At 37.6% G+C, this 22337-nt stretch overlaps 1 long non-coding RNA gene across 2 annotated transcripts in view; it reads right to left on the reverse strand.

Moving 5' to 3' along the window:
- Nucleotides 1-901: 901 nt before the first annotated feature.
- LOC148664386 (uncharacterized) overlaps nt 902-22337 on the reverse strand; it is a 39064-nt gene continuing 17628 nt past the window's right edge. The window contains exons 3-8 of one of the 2 annotated variants that reach the window (XR_015936484.1): nt 21610-21858; nt 20839-20969; nt 18755-19545; nt 17556-17727; nt 8908-8987; nt 902-2769 (exon numbers count right to left, since the gene is read on the reverse strand). This is a non-coding gene — a long non-coding RNA (uncharacterized LOC148664386). The remainder of the gene's footprint in view (nt 2770-8907; nt 8988-17555; nt 17728-18754; nt 19546-20838; nt 20970-21609; nt 21859-22337) is intronic. The other variant, XR_015936483.1, reaches the window with a different exon arrangement.

A 22337-nucleotide genomic window follows, 5' to 3' on the forward strand; every position in this document is an offset into this window, starting at 1 on the left:
GAGAACACAGACGGAGAGATTAGAGTGGTCGTGGCCATCAGAGGTGAAATGAGAAACAATGGGCTTGGAGAGATCTTTAATCTTCACAGCCCTGACGTGTTCTCTGAAGCGGTCTCCGAGTCTCCTTCCTGTTTCCCCAATGTAGATGGCTGGGCATTTACTGCAAGAGATACAGTAAATAAGGTTGCTGGAGGTACAAGATGCTGTCTGGGTGATCCGGAATTGTCCTGAGGGGCCTTGAATGAGTGTGGTGGTGGCTGTGTACTTGCAGGTGATACAGCGAGCTCTGTTGCAAGGGAAAGTGCCTGGTGTGGATGGTTGCTGAGGGCGGTCAAGGGAGCTGTGAACAAGGAGGTTACGCAGATTAGGTGGTCGGCGATATGAGATGATAGGTCGATCAGAAAAGAGGGCCCCAATGGAGGGATCATCCTGTAGGATGGAAAAGTTCTGGTTAATGGTCCTGGGGATAGGAAGTGTGTTAGGGTGGTAAGGAAGCACCAAAGGAATGCGGTTGTTATGGCGGGAGTTCCTGATCGGGTTGATGGTCCGGGGGGTGTTTTTGGCTCGGGCAAGGGCCCTGTCAATCACACTGCTGGGGTATCCTCTGTTGATGAAAAATGAGTACATTTCTATAAATCTATAAAAGGTGATTTGAAATACACTAGAATAAGATTGAGACAAAATGGAAGTTATTATATAGGAGAAAGTGTTTTTTTTTTACAAGAAGAGACAGTAAGAGAGGAAGATGCCTTTTTTAAAATATGTCTCAATGGCAAAATTATAATTAAAATAATAAACAAAACCCCATTCTAGTTGTATTTGATGAAATGTCAAAATCAGCTTGAGCACTGTATTTAATGTTGTACGAGTGAATTAACTATTCAGCAAAAAGCACATATACTTTTGTTATTAATTTCAAAGATAGTTCTTTATTTAACAACATCAAACAATAATCAAAAACAGATAATCTGAGGATTCCATCCAGCTGTTTCCTGAAAATAGCCAATGAATCCACTTTAACAACATGGCTGGGTATCTTGGTTTACATTCCCACCTCCCACATTTATATCTTATTAAAAAACACATTAAACATGTTACAGAGGAAAACAGTATACATTCAGTCACAGCGATCTGTCTAAGCTACAAAATAAAGCATGTTCTATTCACAGACATCTGAATTAGGTTAAACAGAAATGGAACAATATTCAATACACAATTTTAAACTTGTGTTCAGGTAGTATGTATCCAAAATACATGACTGAAGTATTTCTGAATGTCATTACAGAGGAGAATATTAAATATTAATTTCAATTTGTATTAAGATTTTATCAGACTTAAATGACTTCAATTTTTTGTGTAATAGCAAGTCCTCTTTCAGATGTGTAGGCAGCCTTCTGACTACAGTGCAGTGTTGTTTAAAGGTTCAGTGCATGGTGTCATCATGATTCACAATAGATTATCCATTCACACAGTTTCCAGAGTCTCATTTCTTTCTTTTGTAGCATTTGTATCGTACACCGTGTCTCTTCTTTTGATGTCTTCGCTTGTCTGATTATCACTTTTGAAATTTCTGGAAATGCTGTAGTATTAATTTGAATGATTTGCATTTATTTTACAGTCATTGAATTGAATGCATTGTGTTGTTTTCCAATTTAGTAGCATTTGATACATTCAATGCAATAACTAACTCATTTATTTACAGTATTCATAAAGGTTCAGTGAATAGAACATGATGAGTGCTGTGCATCGATTAACGTATTTGCATTGGTGGATATTGACATCTTTCATGACAAAGTGTCTTTTAGAAACTGAATCTTACTGTGAACCAAATATGCTTTAAGATTGTTTTACTTCTACATGGAATTTGGGTGGACGAATGCTGTGGATACTACAGTATTTTGAAGTTCTACTGCATTATTTCCTGTACTTTTCGATTTGTGTTTTTTTTTCTTAATTTGTGCGGTTGATCTCTTACTCCTTTTGTAATTTCTTTTAATCATTGTTTTTGATAGGTCAAGCAAGATCTTCAAAATTATCACAGCAAATTGTACTAGTTAGTTTTTGAAACTTTTGTATGTGCTCATCAATTCGATTGAGATCCTTTTCAACATCTGTTATCAGATGATTTATTTGTTTAGCAATTTCAGAACCATCTTTGAATTCCTTTGCTTTATTTTTAATGATTAATATATCAAAAATCATGGTGGCTGCGGCAAGAATTCCACCAGCCACTCTGACAACGCGGCCTGCAACGCTGGCCCCCGCAGCTATAATGTCATCTAAAGGCCCAAGTAAGTTCACAGCCTGGAAGCACTGGCACAGCATATTATTTGCCATATTTTCAATGTAAGAAGCATGATCTTCTCTAAATACTTTCATCATTTGGCCAACATATTCAATTATGTTTTGGAGCTCCCTCATGTGTTTCTGTATTTCTTCCTGAATTTTTTTAGCATCATCTGTCTTGTTCTTGGTAACAAAGTACTTAGTGATATCTGAGGTTAGGACAGTGGCACCACCGCTTACTCCTGCAACAACCCCTCCAACTGTAAGTGCTAAAGAGGCACCAGCAGTAAAAGGAGCAAGTAGTATCCCACCAATAGTAGCAGCTGATCCTGCAATTCCAACACCAGCTCCCACAATGCTGCCTACTGCAGTGCCCTTGTGGGTTTTTTCAATGCCCTCTGCCAGGGTTTTCATAGATCCCACAAAGTTGTCAATTTCTATCTTCTTTTTGTGGTACAGAAGGACTGTGTAATATGTGAATTTCTGTTGAAAGACACAGAAATTAGAAAAAAAAACAATGCATTGTACTAAACATAAAGGAACACAGTTGTATACAACCTCTAGAAGAATCAGAATTATTTTAGATATTATATATTATACAATTAGTATACATTTACAGAATATTACTACATAATAAAACATTGTATCTTATTCGTACCATTTTGATATCTCATGTACTTCGACACACAAAACAGGACCCTGAAAATGGTCCTGTGATCAATGGTTCTTGATCAGACTATATTTAGGTTTCTCATTGCGTTATTTACCCACATCCAGAACATATCTACCAGATTTCATGTGCCTTCAGGTTTATTTTTTTTTTCCAATTTGTGATTAAAAAGGTAAATGCAGTTTATTTAGTTTTTTGATAGCGTACCAACTGCTATCATAATAAAAAAATAAAATATTTATACTGATTTAGTTTTATGTGTTTTCAAATGTTTTACGTTAAGATGCAATTACCAGATCTGTTGTGTTCATTTAAAACATCAAAAAATGACAAAGAACCTAAAGTATTATTCAGTGAATCCGTGATGATGGTAAGATAGAGATAGTAGATCCATTCAGCTGATTTCTCCTTAGTGTAACAGTTTATGTCTGTTAATTCATCCTCAGAAAAGTATTGACATTCTTCCACAGATTAATTAATGTGAAATTCAGATATTTGTTTTACTTTGTGAGTTAAATGTTTAAAATCATGACCTATTATATCTATTATGACTAAACCATATTATACAAAAGCATATACATTTTTTTATTACACTAATATATAAATATGGTGTGCTGTGGCCTCTAAAATATTTAGCTTTTTTCCAAAAAAGTTGGAGAGTAAATTAGGTTCAACCCTGAAAAACTGTAAACTCTAGCTCATGTAAATTCCAATTTCAAAACAATTTCTCCCACAGACTGCAAGATAATTAAAAGCAAAATCTGTGGTCTACTTAATAAGTGACAGTGACAAAACACTGCACTGCAAAATTAGGAGATCATTCAAGTCATGAGACTGTTTCTTAATGTGTTCTTGCATTTCTCCAATGCTTTATGTTGTGCATCTTATTTTCCGAAGCAATTTTTGCACATAAGTTTGTACTAGTGAAAGACGTTGTGATTTATATACAGATGCAGCCATTTAAAATGCGAGGGCAATACCGCATTATTTTGTGGTGCGCTTTACGCAGTTTACCGCGAGTTACCGTAAATTCTCCTATAATACCGCAAGCAAAATAATAGTATCCGGAATTTCCTGAGCTAATAAAGCTCAACCTCTCATGTTTGAGTTGTCGCCATCAAAGTCTTTAACGAAGATATCACTAATAGTATTAATAATGAATGACCTTGGACAAGCTGTAAGTGTAAATTCAAAGTATTGTAAAAGTAACACCACAGCATTTCGCAATCACGCATTTGTTTCCAATCATGCAAAGTACAGTAATTTTTGAGAATCGATTCACCATGCCTTTCACATGCTCATAAAAGAGATTGATTTAAGAACATAAACATATTACCATATGCAAACTGTACTGTATATAGTATGTATATGTATATTTAATGTCTTTACTGTGCCCGTTTAAGTATTGAATATTTATATGGAATTTTACCATTGAAGGGAAATCTTAGTGCCTGAGCATAAAAAGAATAGGAGCATACTGTAATGCGTGTGAAGGCCATAAATGATATTAATTTTGGAACTTAAACATACAGTATATGGCTGGTCTCGGTACTTTAAAGAAAACATACAGATGCAGCCATTCAAAGTGCGCGGTACAGACACGTACCAGAGGTAATTGGCTACGGCGTCGCGCATTGTGACGCACGATGACGCGCGGTACCACGGTACGTGATTGGTTGACCAACAGGGACACTCGTGGTCCGTTGGTCTGTCGTAGAAAGATTTACAGTAAACGTCTTTATGGTGTCCGTTTTAGTATTTAATATTTATATGGAATTTTACCACTGAAGGGAAATCTTAGTAGCTGAGCATAAAAAGAATAGGAGCATACTGCAACGCGTGTGAAGGCCATAAACGATATTAATTTTGGAACATAAACATACAGTATATGGCTGGTCTTGGTACTTTAAAGAAAAAATACAAACCAATATTCCATTTCTCCCTAAACATTTTAAGCATCGAAGTCTTTAACTAACGTGATACCGGAGTCAACAAGCATACTTTTAGAATTTGATTAAAAGGGAATATTATATGGAATTGCGTATCTAAAGAAATTAATAACGATATAATTATATTCATGTACCGCAACACAAGAATAATGCACGCTGTACATTGTCTGTTGATAATGTTTCTGTAGTGCTTTTTCAGCACTCTGCATGTGACCTTGCTGGTGGTGCAGTGGATTAGGTTCCTGACTCCCATGTCACACAGTCTGTGATTGAATCCCATGGGAGCCATGAATTTACTTTAACAAACATTTCTTTGAAAAAATGAAACGTTTCCCTGCGTCAGAGATTAAATAAAACCTCACTCGCACCAAACAAATGTATATTTCTAAATATCACAACATGATCGAATTTAAGTCATTTTAATAACAATGAATAGTCACCTAGGCATTACAATATAAACATTTATATTGATTTAAATCGCGTTTTGATTTAAATCGCAAACGCGGGTTTAAATATATGTGTTTTTTGATTCACAATCAGACAAATGCAACATAAATTGATATCTTTGTCTTCTAAGTATCTTAATAAACTTTCAGCATAGCTTTCTCCCCGTTTAGATTTATTTTTCTTGGGATCTTGGGATCAAACGTGGAAAGATTAGATTGTAATCGTTTTTATTTTTTAAATACATTTTAGAAAAGTGTAATCTATACTAAAAAGCTGTACACCACCTGCTATAAAGATACATATTGTAATACTTTCAAGTTCGGATAGGACAGACACGAGAACTCAGACTTGCGGAGTTAAAGCAAATTAAAGCCTTGATTTTATTTATCACCTTTAAAAGTGGCATCTCAAAGCAAAGTAAATACCCAACACTGATTGTATCCATCTGTCATGCTAATAAAGCACCTTGAATTGAATTGAATTGAGGGAGAGAGGGAGGAGGGCGAGTGAGAGAGCCAGGACAGACAGGCAAATAAGATACACTCCACAGACATTCACAACAGCGACATATCATAAAACGTTTGCACATATAGTTAAGGTATTACTTGGTTTTCAAAGTGCAATGAAATACAATATTGTTGTTGTTGCTGTTATTGCTGTTTTTATCCTGTAAGGCGTTTTGAGAAGCCACCTTTAAAGGCGATATATAAAAGCGCTGATTCTTATGGCATGTGTTCTGCCGGGGATTAAAAAATGTTTTTTTTTAATCGCGTATCTAAGGAAATAGCAGTATAACCTTGTTCATGCACAAACAGTGGCATGTTACATTATTAATTTGGGTGTCTCCTCTTGCCAGAAAGCTCTAAATTGCATTTTGAGTGCGTTTTTTGGCTTTTTTAAAATTGCAACCCATAAATAAAGCTGATACTGTTTAGACTTTAAATTATTTAAACTGTATTACAGCAGCACAATGGACAATGCAACGTAAATTGCAAAAATGCACTTGGAATCTGTCCAAGCCCTACTTTGTCAGGCATTTTCTTTTACTGCAACGGACATAAAAACTCCCTTGCTTTTAACAGAGCGTTTCATAATTTCTAACTACGAAAATTATTTAAACTGCGACACTTATCATTCAACCAGAGCTCGAAATATCACAAGGATCCCCAAGAGCACAGCAAAGACTGTATTAAAAGTATACTAGTGACAAACTAGTATACTTTAGATCTTTTTTTCTGAACCGGGGAAAATCTGATCATGTTTCTCTATAACAATAATAAAAAACATTATTTTACATATCACCTTTATGTGATATCACCTTAAGGACAGCACATACAAGGGTTAATTGCACAATGGACCGCGGAAAGAAATTTAATATAGTCTTCTTTAGGTGTGAGGGCAGGAGTGGATCGCAGAAGGCATAATCAGCAAATTAGGAAAACAAAGAACAGGACAGGTGAGACGTTTATCCAGAGAGCAAGTGATCAGAAATAGGAACAGCTGTTACGCCCAGGTTTTACGCTCTCTCTGCTGAATGAATAAAATAATTTTATTAAAAACGCGTTTGCGTTTGTCTGGGTATTTACTCTGTAATCTGTGGTTTACATCTACTGTATTGCTTTGAGATGCCACTTTTAAAGGTGATATGTAAAATAAAGTTTTTTATTGTTATAGAGAAACATGATCAGATTTTCCCTTGTTCAGAAAAAAGCCGATTAAAATCTGTAATCTTTCCACTTGTATGTCATCGGAAAATACAAGAAGTTTCTGCTTTGTGTAAGGATGGTATCAACAAGTAATCTAAGTGGTGAGAAAGCTGTGCTCCTCAAAGCGCTTTACAGGATAAAAACAGTAACAACAATAGTGTTAGGCTGGGCAAATGATTTTTTTATAGAAATACAAAATGAGATATAATGATGTGTTCCGGCTAAGACATTAACGAGTACAACCCCTCTCTCTGCGGGAGGGCTGGCTGTGACGAATTAAACCGGTTTCACAGGTATTTTCAAAGTAGAAGGGGGCGAGATTTCTAGCGAAAGACACCTCCCCCTCCAAAACCAAGGAAGTACAGTACTTACTAGTTAAGAAAGCTAGGCTTCTCAATGAAATCGCTTTAACATGCTAATGCGTTGGTGTAACAGTCCGGGCGTGGCAAGCTTTTAATGTCAACTCGACTCGATTGGAAGACAATGAACATATTCTAGCCCTAAATGAATTAATAGCAAACATGGTTTACATAAAAGACATTTTTCCAAGAAAGTTTATAATAATACGATCTATAGTTGAAATCTGAGCCTAAATAAAAAGAAAAAGCATTTTCAGAGAGCAAGTACGCTGTGTTTATGTAGAAAAAGTGATTAGGTTTATAAGCAATGTAATTACTAATTCGTTTAAAATGCTATATAAAATAAAGTTTATTATTAATTTGCTGGACAGAGTGGTGAACATTATGGATAAGACAAAGATAACGATCCTGATCAGTTTAGAAATCTGTGTACGCTGTAAGGTTTTTACTTCTTAAACTTTTAAAATACACGTTTCGAATAGAAAGAAATCATCTTCCTGGTACAGTATGTATAGCAAACCAGCACGTCTTTTTTCTCCAATCAGAGGGGTTAGACGCTCGGTTAAAAGCAAAGGAGATTGTCTGTTATAGTGGACATAAAAACAAGAGTTCGCTGGCATTATATCCTAGAAGACACAGACCGGCACCAGACCGGGAGAATGCCCGCAGTATAAAAGAAAATGCCTGATGAACTAGGGATTGGACAGTTTACAAGTGCTTGTACAATCGATGGAAATGTTCAAATAAATGTGCAAAAGAAATAAACAAAATAATCATTTATTTTTTTATCATATTGGCTAGCTAATGTCCTCTCTTTGCTAGTTAGTGGCTGTGTTTCTGCGTTGGGTAGCAACGGGTGACTGTTCTCAGGCGGAAGATGTAAACAGCTTAATTTTCGTGTTAAATAATTTTTTAAGATTAAAATTCATCCTATACAGCAATCACATATTTGGGTACCGTTTCATAAAACTTTCATGCTTAAAATGTTTAGGGAGAAATGGAAGACTGGTGTGTATTTTTTCTTTAAACTACCAAGACCAGCCATACACAGTACAGTTTACGTACATACAGTAATGTTTATGTTCCTAAATTAATATTTAATTTAGATTAAACCTTTAGACCTTCAGATGCGTTATGCTCCTCTTCTTTTTATGCTCAGCTAATTTGAAATTTCCCTTTAGTGGTAAAATTACATATAAATATTCAAAACTAAGCGGATTAAAATGTGCACAGTAAAGACATTAAATGAAATAAATCTTTTCACTACCAACCAATGCACCACGAGTGCCCCTGTCGGTCATTTTGGCCAGCCAATCACTTACCGCGGTGCCCTGCGGTGGCTTGTGGGTAGATTACCATACCGCGGGTTTGTACCGCGCATTTTGAATGGCTGCATCTGTATCAATAGTACCACTATTCTGTAACAGGTCTTTCAGTAAACCGGTGGACCAAACAATTCAATAAGAAGTTTTTAATTTAATGACAATTACCTTCAAGGAGTCTTTAAGCAAAGGGTCCAGGTGAAGGGTGCCAAGTTCAGAAAACACAGTCTTGCTTATATCATCAGACCCTAAATGAAAACATTTTAAGTGCTTTACTCCAACAGCATAAAGCACGTTAAAAAAAAAACTTAGCCTGTGAATATCAATGTTTAAAGATGTACACAATCTTTAGAAAATGTGTCTTTATAAACACATGTGTAGTTCTCAAGTGAATGACTGATACCTTTTATGTTCATTAAGTTCAGTGAGAATTTCAGAAATTTTAAATTATTTTTGTTTTGGAATCTTAATGCATGACAACCCCTGTAATACAGTACAAGCACCAGTAAAATATAGCAAAACTTTGTATTCATTAATCACAGTGTTTTGTCGATTCAATATACAACAGGACAGGATTATTAAAAAAATGAAAGGTTAGTTCAAATGAAAATAATGATTGTATAATTTTAGGACAGCACTAAAAGTCAAACAAATCGGATACATCTCATACAGTTTTGGATCTTGGATAGAAAGAACATCTTTGCATGTACAACAGGAAAGACTAAGCTGTCAGAAGTGAAATCTCTTTGTATTCTGTGAGTCCTAGAACCTAAATAAATTGCTATTATCTCACACCAGAAAGGAGAGATTGTTGAGTTCACATTCATGACATTCATATCACATGAACTGATAAAGGTAATTCTCTAGAACAGGTAAACCATAGCACAGTGTTGAAGGTATTAGTGCTTAATGTGTAAGCCTTTTGAACTGCTTTTCAATTGGCTTGAAGGAAGGCTTGCTTAAAACATTAGACTGTGTCTGGGATCTACTTCCATCGGATTTCAGCTCTGCCATCAGTAGGAAAGAAAAACTGTAAACTAACAACTAAATATTTGAACAATTTTTTTTTTGGTAACCAGACTGAGATTCTGTGTCCCCTTCTCCACAAGATATACTGAGTTAAGGAAACTCAAGACCTGAAGAAGGCTCCACGGCCGAAACGTTGTGTTCTCTTTCTTCTTTTTTTCAGCATGGAATAAACCTATTATTTGTTCCTTTGCAGCCTATGCATGCTGACGCAGCTACCCACCTGTTTTTAATACATCTACTTAAGAAAGTTAGGTGTTAGCATAAACTGTTAGTAATCAATAATATTAAATTTAGCACTGTAATAAATTGTTGCACTTTTCTCCACATCTTGTAATACCATATTTTTACTGTTCAAATGTACATTAAATCTTTCTAACATAAAATAAGTTAAATACAAAATTAAAGAAAAAATAGGGTAAATATAATTCAAAATATTTTGCTAAAAATGTTAACTGTTTATAAAAATAAAATGTATTAACTAAGGAATAGGATGGCACAGTTGTTAGTGTGCTTTTTGTATGTTTTTTTATAAATACATAAATACAACAGTAGTACCAGATGTCTCAGTGGCTCTCAAAATTAAATTATGCATGCAAACCTGTGAATTAGAAAGATAACTAAGATATCCATCCATTTTTAACGGTGGTGAAGTGGTTAGCATTGCTACCTTGCAGCACTGGGGCTGTAATGTAGGGCACTCTGAACGAGTTAAACTTTGATGCAGGAAAAATGTATTTCTATACATTCTATATAAATGTAAGCTATACTGATTCTCCCCAATGTAGTGCAGTTAAAAAAATATCTCTGATGCAGTTCCTAAATTAATATAGTTTATGACCATCACATGCTTTATGCTTCTCTTCTTTTTATGCTCAGCTACTAAAATTTCCCTTTAGTTTCCCTACCGGCCATGTAGTACACAGCATTGTGGGATAATCGTTTATTTTAAAGGGAACATAGAGAAACTAGGAACTAGAGAAATCAAGAAAGGCTTTTTTCAATACAATTAATAGATGCACATCCTGTTCACTAGGTTATTTAACTCCACACTTAGCAATCTCCAATATGTTCAGAATTTGATAGCCAGAATCCTGTATTACTTTGAGATGCCAGTTGTAAAGGTGTTATATAAAATAAAGTAATATATTTACAGTAATTTAAAGTATATATTTAAAGTAATAACTTAACAATATATGTAAATGTTTTATGATATGTCTTTGTTGTAAATGTCTGTAATACAGATGCAGCCATTCAAAAGTTTTTTTATACATAGCATTCAGAAATACAATCGAAAATAGTATTGTGGTGTATGCGTAGATGAAACTTTTCTAAAATGTATAACAAAATTAAAGACGATTAAAATCTGTAATCTGTAATCTTTCTACATGTAATTGTCACGCCCCACACTCTCCCTCGCAAACGACGTTACATTCCCGGAACCTCTGCTTCCCAATCTCATCCCTGATTGAACCCAGCACATTCTCACATGCATCAGATTCCTCAAATTCTCACTCCCTAACCAATCATCCAATCACACCCCTTTCCTTTCAGTATTTAAACCCCCTTCGCACACCTTCCCACGCTCACTATTGAGAAGCCTATCTTAGTATTCTCCAGTGCGTGTTTCCTAAACCTTTTTGACTGATCTCCCGTTACGAATCTTCTGCTTCTGCCTCTTGACCTCGCCTTCTGGATTTTGCCTCTGAATTGTTTGACTATCTCTTGTTACCGGACCCTTTGCCTCCCTTATCGACCCTGCCTTTGGATTTTGTCTTTTGGATTGTCCCTTTGCTACTCTGTGTCCTGTGGGATTCCGGTCACGCATAAGGATCCTCCTATTCCACGTTTTGGTTCCCTGACAGAATAGTGAGCCTTATTAAAATGGATCCAGCGGACCGGAGTCAACTTTCTATTCTCCTTGAACACTCCCGGAATCTGGACCTGCTAACTACTGCAGTCCAGCAACTAGCTGACCACTTTGCACTTCCGCCGTCTCCCCCACCTGCAGCTCCTGCCCCTGCACCCCCGCTTCAAACACAAACTAAACTTCTACCCCCTCCCCTCACTCTTCGCATCGGCGCCACCCACCAGGAGGTCATTCGGTTCTTTCTCATTCAATCCCCTTCTCACCCATTGGTTCTTGGTTTCCCGTGGTTACGGATTCACAACCCACACATCTCCTGGTCACAAGGGGAACTCACAGCCTGGGGTTCCCATTGCCTTTCGCATTGTTGTCAGCTTCCTCAGAAGGTTTCCGTCTCCTACATATCTCAAGATAACCTCCCCAATATCCCTTCCCAGTATTCGGATCTACACCTAGCCTTCAGTAAACAGAAGGCCCTATCCCTCCCGCCTCATCGCCCATCTGACTGTCCTATAGACCTAATTCCAGGGGTCCTACCCCCTAAGGGCCATGTCTATTCACTCTCCAACGAAGAGACTCAGGCTATGGAAGATTATATCCAGGAGTCCTTGGAATCTGGTTTCATCCGCCCCTCTTCCTCACCTGCCTGCGCCGGTTTCTTCTTTGTTAAAAAGAAAGACGGCTCTCTCAGACCCTGCATTGATTATCGCGGTCTGAATAACATAACTATCAAGAACAGTTATCCCCTCCCTCTGATTTCATCGGCTTTGGAATCACTCCGGGGCGCCACTATTTTTTCTAAACTGGATCTCCGCGGTGCGTATAATTTGATCCGCATTCGGGAGGGTGACGAATGGAAGACGGCATTCATTACTACCCACGGTCATTATGAATACCAAGTAATGCCGTTTGGACTGATTAATGCTCCTGCTGTTTTTCAGGGGTTCATGAATGACATCTTTAGGGATATCTTGCACAAATATGTCCTGGTATACCTGGATGATATTCTGATCTTTTCCCAAAGTCCCCAGGAACATGTCTCTCATGTGCGTGAGGTTCTTCATCGTTTGATTCAGAACAAACTCTACGCCAAATTGGAAAAGTGTACTTTCCATGTTACCAGAATCCACTTCCTTGGCTACATCCTCTCACCCCTGGGCATTGAAATTGACCCTGCCAAGACTGAATCCATACAAAACTGGCCAACCCCCCAGAATTTAAAACAAATTCAACGTTTCCTAGGATTTTCCAATTTTTACCGCCGTTTTATTAGGAATTTCAGCTCTGTCGTCTCCCCCATTACAGCCCTGACCCGAAAAGGTCATGATCAAGGGAAATGGACTCCTGAGGCAGACCAAGCTTTCCTTCATCTCAAGAGACTGTTCACCACAGCCCCCCTCCTCCATCACCCAGACCCCAACCTTCCATTCATTCTTGAGGTGGATGCCTTAGCCAACGGAGTCGGTGCCATATTATCTCAACGTCATGGAGAGAAGGGTATCCTCCACCCCTGCGCCTTTTTCTCCAAAAAATTGTCCCGGGCCGAGACTAATTATGATGTTGGAGACCGAGAACTACTGGCTATCAAGCTCGCCCTGGAGGAATGGAGACACTGGTTGGAGGGGGCCCTACACCCTTTTACTATTCTTACAGATCATAAGAATCTCTCTTACCTACAAACTGCCAAACGTTTGAATCCACGCCAGGCCCGCTGGTCACTTTTCTTTTCTAGGTTCCATTTTTTTATTACTTATACACCGGGATCCAAGAACATAAAGGCTGACGCCCTATCTCGCCTCCATGATCCCCCTGGCTTTTTGGACCCTCCTGAACCCATTATACCCCCTGAGAGAATTGTGGCTGCTATTAGATGGGACCTGGAGAACCAAATCAAACGTGCACTTCACAACCAAACCGTTCCCCCTCAGTGTCCTCCAGACAGACTCTTTGTTCCGGATACCTTACGCTCCACTGTTCTTCGCTGGGGTCATGACTCACTATTTGCAGGTCACCCCGGTGTCAAACGTTCCTTGGAATTCATCTCTAGACATTTCTGGTGGCCTTCTATGAGGACTGATGTTACTGGGTTCGTGCAGGCCTGTCCCATCTGTGCCATGTCCAAATCCTCCCGTCTCAAGAAGCCCGGTTTACTCCAACCACTCCCAACCCCTAGAAGACCTTGGTCCCACATCTCAGTGGATTTTCTTACAGATCTTCCTGAGAGTCAAGGCAAAACTACCATTATGGTCGTGGTAGATAGATTCTCGAAGTCGGCTCATTTCATTCCTCTTCCTGCCCTCCCATCTGCTCAAGACATGGCTGACCTCTTCATTCTTCATGTCTTCAGACTTCACGGCATTCCTGAGGATATCGTATCAGATCGAGGACCTCAATTCATTTCAAGATTCTGGAGAACTTTTTGCAAATCTCTCGGGACTTCCACATCTCTCACGTCTGGCTATCATCCTGAATCCAATGGACTGACGGAAAGAACCAACCAGGACCTTCTTACTTACCTTCGATCTTACGTCTCTGCTTCTCAAGATGACTGGGTCTCTCTCCTCCCCTGGGCTGAGTATGCTCATAACTCTCTCTCTTCCTCCACCACTGGGATGTCTCCCTTCTATTGCTCCCTGGGATACCAACCCTCTCTTCTCCCGGACTCTATCCCTGATTCGGATATTCCCTGCCTCCAGACGCGCCTCACTTTCCTCAAGAGGATTTGGAGACAAGCCAGATCCGCCCTCCTGAAGACCTCCTTGCGGCAGAAGACCACCGCTGACCGTCATCGACGACCTGTGCCCAGACTACGACGAGGACAGTTTGTCTGGCTGTCTACTAAAAACTTGCCCCTTAGACAGCCTTCACATAAGTTGGGACCCCGTTTTATTGGACCTTTTCGCATCCTCTCCCAGCTCACCCCTGTAACCTATCGTCTTGCTCTTCCTCCAACTCTCAGGGTGCACCCCTCCTTCCACGTCTCTCTCCTGAAACCCTACCACAGATCCCCCCTCTCCCGGCCTCGGCCACCTCCACCCCCACCACGACTCGTTGATGGTCTGCCTTCCTACACGGTCAATAAGATCTTGGATGCCCGCTGGCTCCGAGGTCGCCAACAATTTCTAGTCGACTGGGAGGGCTATGGTCCTGAGGAACGTTCCTGGGTCTGGGAGAAAGATATTTTGGATCGCAGCCTCATTGATGACTTTGTTCGTACTCGCTCTCTGAGGTCGTCAGGAGCCGACCCTAAAGGGGGGGGTACTGTCACGCCCCACACTCTCCCTCGCAAACGACGTTACATTCCCGGAACCTCTGCTTCCCAATCTCATCCCTGATTGAACCCAGCACATTCTCACATGCATCAGATTCCTCAAATTCTCACTCCCTAACCAATCATCCAATCACACCCCTTTCCTTTCAGTATTTAAACCCCCTTCGCACACCTTCCCACGCTCACTATTGAGAAGCCTATCTTAGTATTCTCCAGTGCGTGTTTCCTAAACCTTTTTGACTGATCTCCCGTTACGAATCTTCTGCTTCTGCCTCTTGACCTCGCCTTCTGGATTTTGCCTCTGAATTGTTTGACTATCTCTTGTTACCGGACCCTTTGCCTCCCTTATCGACCCTGCCTTTGGATTTTGTCTTTTGGATTGTCCCTTTGCTACTCTGTGTCCTGTGGGATTCCGGTCACGCATAAGGATCCTCCTATTCCACGTTTTGGTTCCCTGACAGTAATGTCATTAGAAAGTACAATAAGTTCCTGCTTTGTCTAACGATGGCATCAAAAAAGAAACCTGTGCTTGATGATAATAAAGGGACTTAGAAGTCAAAGAAAATTATTGACGTTGTTTAATTTTAAACACTAAGTTATGAACGCAATTGGTGCTTCACAGCCATTGTGCATTATTGAGCTCTGCGCTTTCTCCTTTCCAATGCTACCTCTCCCTCTGACACAGTGCAGTGGGCAGCACACTGTTTTCAGAGCCTCTGATACGGGAAAAAAAACCTGCTGATCTGTTCTACATACCAGGAAGATAACAGAATATTATTTTTTTAAATCGAAACGTGTGTTGTGTTTATGAAATTCGTGTATTTTAAACGTTTAATTAAGTAGTAAAAACCTTACAGCATAAAAAGAGATTCTAAGCTGATCATGAGGAAGAAAAATCACCCATTTTTTAAAAGTGGTTAATAACTATCGAAACCTGTTTTTTAAGCTTTTAAAGTCGTGCAATGTCTAAGTAGGAACACAACATTATATCTTGTTTTTGATTTATTTTTTAAGAATTAAAATAATCATTTGACCAGCCTAATTTTAAAGACCTCTTTTTGTGAAACTTTTCACAGCCTGTACAAAAAACTATATACACAATACTGCTGACAGCAGGAAAATTCCTATTCTTTACTCAGCAGCTTATTAAAAACAGCCCCCATGGTGTTCAAACCGATTTTCTTTACACAGAAGACTGACACAGCTTCGCACTGTGAACCTGTTTTACTAAGAAAACATGTGTCCGTGTGGGAAGGTGGAGTGTCTTGCTGGAAGACTCGTCCTATCCTACTTTGAAAAAACCAGTGAAACCGGTTTAATTCGGCACAGCCAGCACTCCTGCAGAGAGAGATGTAAACCGCGCAGCGCCAGGCGAATGCACAACGTTAATGTAGGGCTTTCGGGCTCATGTGGATTTACGCCCTACAACCTGTGGTACCACTGTGTACATACGGTACGAACATGTGATATTTAGCAATATAAAAAATGTCAATATACTGTAGTGTCCATAATATTTGCTATTTTAGTTTTTCAAAGAAATGTTTATTTGTTAAAAGAAAACTCACAGAGATTGCTGGATTGAAACATCCAACCTCATGCTTACACATCAGTCACTTAAGCTGTCATGCCGCCAAGGCAAATCATAAGACATGCACTGAAACAGCAATACACATATCAATATAGAACTATAGCTATACCGTTATTAATTTATTTAGATACACAAATCCATTTTATATTCCCTATTTATCCAATTCTAAAAAAATGCTTTTGTTTATCCGATAACGAGCGTATTAGCAAAGGTTAAAAATATCAATTTTTCACGAAGTATATAAATGTACAGTAATATGGTCAGAAGGAGCAAGTAAAAACATTTCAAAATAACCACATGTACTGTAAGACTTTGATGCTTAAAATGTTTAGGGAGAAATGGAATACTGGTGTGTATTTTTTCTTTAAAATACCAAGACCAGCCATATACAGTACAGTTTACATACAGTAATATGTTTATGTTCCTAAATTAATATCGTTTATGACCTTCAGATGCGTTATGTTCCTCTTCTTTTTATGCTCAGCTACTAAAATTTCCCTTTAGTGGTAAAATTCCATATAAATATTCAATACTAAGCAGATTAAAATGTGCACAGTAAACAGATTAAATGATTAAATCTTTTCACTACTGACCAATGCACCACGAGTGCCCCTGTCGGTATTTTTGGACAGCCAATCACGTACCGTGGCATATGCCGAGGTGGCTTGTGGTTAGTTGCGTGCTGTACGGGTTTGTACTGTGAACCTTGAATGGCTGCTTCTGTATATACTGTATACTGTATCATATAAATATACCACGATCCTTGAGCAGAGAATTAAATTTCTGCTGCGTTTGTGGAAGACACAAGACAACTTAAAGTCAATTGCTGGTCCGCAGTCATACCAAGCAACAGTTTAAAGGTACAGCCTTGTGGAAACAAGTTTAAACACTGAGTTTAAACACTCAAGTGCACAAAGCACGTCAGGCCAAAAACTAAGAGCACCATGGGAGCTCATTCTTTGTGTACTGAAATGTTCTTAAAAAAACAGACGTAAACTGTAACAATTGATAAAACAACTTAGTTGTATTGTTTTCAATTAAATTGAGCCGACAATTTAACTTACTGTGAAACCTGAAGTATTCTTCTCTGATCTTCTTTATGCTCTTCATTGTTTCATTAAATATTTCTTTGTCTTTGTGATTCTGAAGACCTCTAGTGTATTTATCCTTTAGATTCGTAAATCTTTTCATGCAATTCTTTTTACAAAGTTCATTCAGCCATTGGTCTTTCAGTTTCTAAGTGGAATGGTAAAATTTGATGGAAATTCATGTTTTAATAAGCAAAGAAAAGGGAATATAAACAATAATTACAGGTTTCCTAAAGTGCTTTTCCTAAAGTTTCAATTAACAATATGTTTGCTACTTCAATGAAGATATACACTTTGTTCTTTCCTTTTTCTGCACTAGACCATATCTACTAAGGCATACAAAACCATAATGTCACTTTTCCCTTTATTTTATTATCAAACTTGTGCATCTATGTATTCTTTTTCTGTTAATGATAAATCAATTTGAAAAACTTTTGCGAAATGTGATACAACACACAGCATGGCATGATGAAAATTAATTTAGGAGGCGAATGTTACTTGGGAAATATTAGTGAATGTGTTGCAATGCATTGCTGTTCCTTAATGTGACACAGTTGATTTTAACCTCTGGTACTCTAATTCTCTATTACATCACTTCCTAAAGATCAGTAAATACGTCTGTGGTTGTCTGGTTTTTTTTTTCCTGGACTACTGATGGCATGAATGAGTCTTGCTGTTAACCAGGCAATTTGTTTTACTCAAGCAGGGCAAACCTTCACCATTCTTGCATCAAAAAAACCCATGTATTTTGGCTTTTTATACAGATTTCTAAGGAACTCGTTAACATCGGTCATCTGTGCTTTGAGCTCAGTATTTTGCTATCCCAAAGAACATATAACACACCTATCTGCTGACTAATTAATATTCATGTATGCAATGAAGTAGCTATTAATGTAAAACCTAGACACTTATACTTTCATTGCTCTTCAATAAACAGTGTAATTATTTTCACTAGATTAAAAAATTATTTAGGAAGATGGGAGATATTCAGGTTTTCAGAAAATATTAGCATTTCAGCCTTATTGATATTTATATGTAGCAATTGTGTATGCTTTTTATAAACAAAGTAAACAAGTTAGAACTATTTAACAATGAAATCAAGTACAGTATTCATTCTCTACTGATATTTTAATTTAGTATTTAGTATTTAATGACAAACTATTTTTTAGATTTACCTGTAACTCCTTCTTCTTTAATTCCTTTTGATTCGTGCCGCTGGTATATTCCAGTTTTTTTCATGAACTCCTCAATTACTTTGTCACATTTTTCATTGTAGTCTTTGCACAGTGCATCTTCATTGTGTGGAAGGTGAACTTCCATCTCTGTTACAATATTTTCCATGTTATCTTTTGCTAATAGAAATGTTTTGTTTATCCAGGCCTCATTCATTTCCAGAGCAGCTACTGTCAGACAGACATTGTCTTGTTTGTTCAGCATGTTGATGTAGGAGCGAGCCAGCTCCACAAAGGCTTCACAGAGGGGAAAAGAGTAATGTCAGGTGGTGATATGTTGAGATTAAGCAAATGAGAACAAACAAAATGTGTATATTTATACTGAAAAACCATAAAAATACAACCAGTAATTACTGGAACTGACAGCACCTGTAATGCTTTTAATGCCTCAAACACTTAATAAAATAATGAAAAGTTCTTTGTAATATTTCCTGGATTTTAAAAATATTTAATAATATTACAGGGCAGTAAACATTAATATTTATCATGCTTTGTGTGAGATCCATATTTGCAGTTTGAGGCATTAAGAGACACATCTGATTGACATTCCCAGACATAAAGTTGGGGCAACATGTCAAAGGAAATTAAAGACCAAGGGGCTGAGTTTCCTTTCTTCACTGAATGAGTCCAATACTGGAGAACCTTTGTGTCCTCCAGGTGCTGCTGTCAGTGGCCACATGGACTTTTTTGATATTACAGAAGCATTTCTTTCTCTCTGGGAAATCTTCTTCCACCTGGTGAAGGGGGTGAGATTACATTTTGACTTCTTCCCAGAAGATTGCTTATATCTCATTTCTTATATTCTCAGCAGTAAAATAAGTGCTGAGACGAGTTTTTACATTTGGTTAACTGATTTTTCAGAAATTAATAAAATTAGTTTTTAATGTAGTTTACATCAAAAACAAAGATGGATTTTCCCTCAGCTGCTCTAATTTGTGAGCATTCCTGAAGTAATTTCCTTAATTAAAAAATACACATTCTTTCATTAACACACTTTTCATATTATTACTATCAATATACAGTAATGAAACACATTAGTATTGCAACAATTGCAGTGATAACATTCAGAATTATTTGAAACATTAATGATGTAAAAATTCATTGGTTGTCCCTGTTTAAAAAAAACACATTCTGCATGAAAATGTAACAAAGCAAATATGTATTTTCAGGAAAAATATCACATCTTTCACCAGAAACTGAGGAATAAAAATGAAACTGCAATTAGAAATCTGCAATGTAATTATTCGTTCTTTGAATTCTGATGAGGACTGCATTTTAAATTCTAGTTTCTTCAAAGTATTATAAGAAGAAGAATCATACATACAATCACAAAACATTATTGCTACAAAATGTGACAATTTTTCCTTACTATTATTTATTTAATGTATACCAGCACTGACATCAGTTTATATCAGTGTATATACTGTAAACGTAAACGTTTTCTCCTCCTTGCTCATGAATTCATTCCTCCCCCTGTCTCCACCTCTGCACCAGCCCCTCAGCCACTCTTCTCTGAACTGGGCTTACAGTTTCCTCACCCTATAGCCTGGGAACATGGGTTCAGCCAAGTCTCTCTATGCATTGACATCTTTACTCATTTAATGATCACTCTTGAATACACTATATACTTCTGGGGAACCAAAACCATGTGTTTTATTTTATTACCTCCCAGTATAAAATAGGTTAATTTGTCCCATAAATATGCTAAAACAAAGGATGAAAATGGAGACATTTTCAATGTGCCAATGTAACAGACCCCTCCCTCCACCCCAACATCCTTTGCAGCAGGTTCCTCTGGCTCATCCTTCTTCAGTAAGGAGGCAACACTAATCTCCGACCAGCACTGTCAGTTCCTCAGCCAGGTGTACTGTCCAAAGTGTAAAGCCAAAGTGCTAAAAAAAGTGCTTTTTTACGTCAGCTCATTCCATTTTTAGAATTTGAACAAGAAAATCAAGAGATGTAATTGACAACAGTCGCATAAATGAATATCCACTGTCATTTAACAGAGCTGCTTGTGAAGGCTTTACCTCCTGGTGTGCAGATGAGACTTTTCACTGCCTTGGGAGCAGACTGTTTATCACGAACAGTGGTCACAAAGGTGTTGAGTGATGTTAGAAAGTCATGGTCTAAATCTTCATCTTTCATTTCCGGGAGTTTTCTGAAGAAGAATCAAGTACATATGTTAAAAACACTTAAGTAAGCATGCTCTTATTACCAAACTTACATATAATAAAGAAATGTAAATAGAAATTATAGTTTACTTAAATTTATAAATTATAGTTTACTACTTAAAATGTGGATCCATCAGGTAAGATAGAATAGGATTTTAGGAACAGTAGAATGTTATAATTATTATAATAATTAGAGTGATAATTAATATCATATTATGATGTCAGGCAAATCAAAATAATAGGGGTACAGGGGTAAGACTAAGTGACAGAAAACAAAACTGTTTAGCAGAGGTGAAAAGCAAATAAGGAAGAAAAGATGATCTATGAATAGATTGTGTCTCACTTGTTTTTTCCTCACCAAAACAAATCCTAATACATTAGCAAGGATGTGAGGGGACAACAAAAACAGAAGGTTTGAGTTTGAGAGGAAATTACAGACAGAAGTAAGCAGAGTCTGTTGAGTACAGATGATATTTGACCCTTCCTTTCAAATACTGTACACACACTGGAAAGGAGAAATTATATAAAGCACAGCAAACTTTCAAAAACAAGAACAAAATGTTTAAGTATTTGGCAATTCCTGAATAGTTTATTATATTATTATATATAAATAAAAAGTATACTTACTTGAGCGCTTTCCCAAGAGCTGGTTGTGGCAGAATATGAATTTCTGTTTTGTCAAAGACTTCCTTATATTTTGTCTTTGTTTCTTTATCCAAGGCATTCAGAAACTTGTCCTTAAACTTATCATGATCAAATTCTTCAAACTGGAAATCTCTTATCAGTATATAGAACAAGTTCGGAAGGTAATCTTTAAGTGACTTATTTTTCTCCTCACTGACGAAAGACATCTGATGTACAACTTGTAAGAGGCAGCTGTACTGGGTTTCAGGAAAAAAAAAATCTATGACGTCACATTGATAATGGCCTTTAATTAAAAAATAGAGTTTAACATTGCTGATATTTTTAAATCACTGAACAGTCCTTCGGATGAGACGTAAAACCGAGGTCCTGACTCTCTGTGGTCATTAAAAATCCCAGGGCGTTTCTCAAAAAGAGTAGGGGTGTAACCCCGGTGTCCTGGCTAAATTTCTCCATTGGCCTTTACCAATCATGACCTCCTAATAATCCCCATCTATGAACTGGCTACATTACTCTGCTCTCCTCCCCACTGATAGCTGATGTGTGGTGAGCGGTCTGGCGCACTATGGCTGCCGTCGCATCATCCAGGTGGATGCTGCACATTGGTGGTGGTGGAGGGGAGTCCCCATTACCTGTAAAGCGCTTTGAGTGGAGTGTCCAGAAAAGCGCTATATAAGTGTAAGCAATTATTATTATTATTATTATTATTATTT

This window comes from Lepisosteus platostomus, chromosome 5, assembly GCF_059453375.1.
Source record: "Lepisosteus platostomus isolate fLepPlt1 chromosome 5, fLepPlt1.hap1, whole genome shotgun sequence".
Lineage (NCBI taxonomy): Eukaryota > Metazoa > Chordata > Actinopteri > Semionotiformes > Lepisosteidae > Lepisosteus > Lepisosteus platostomus.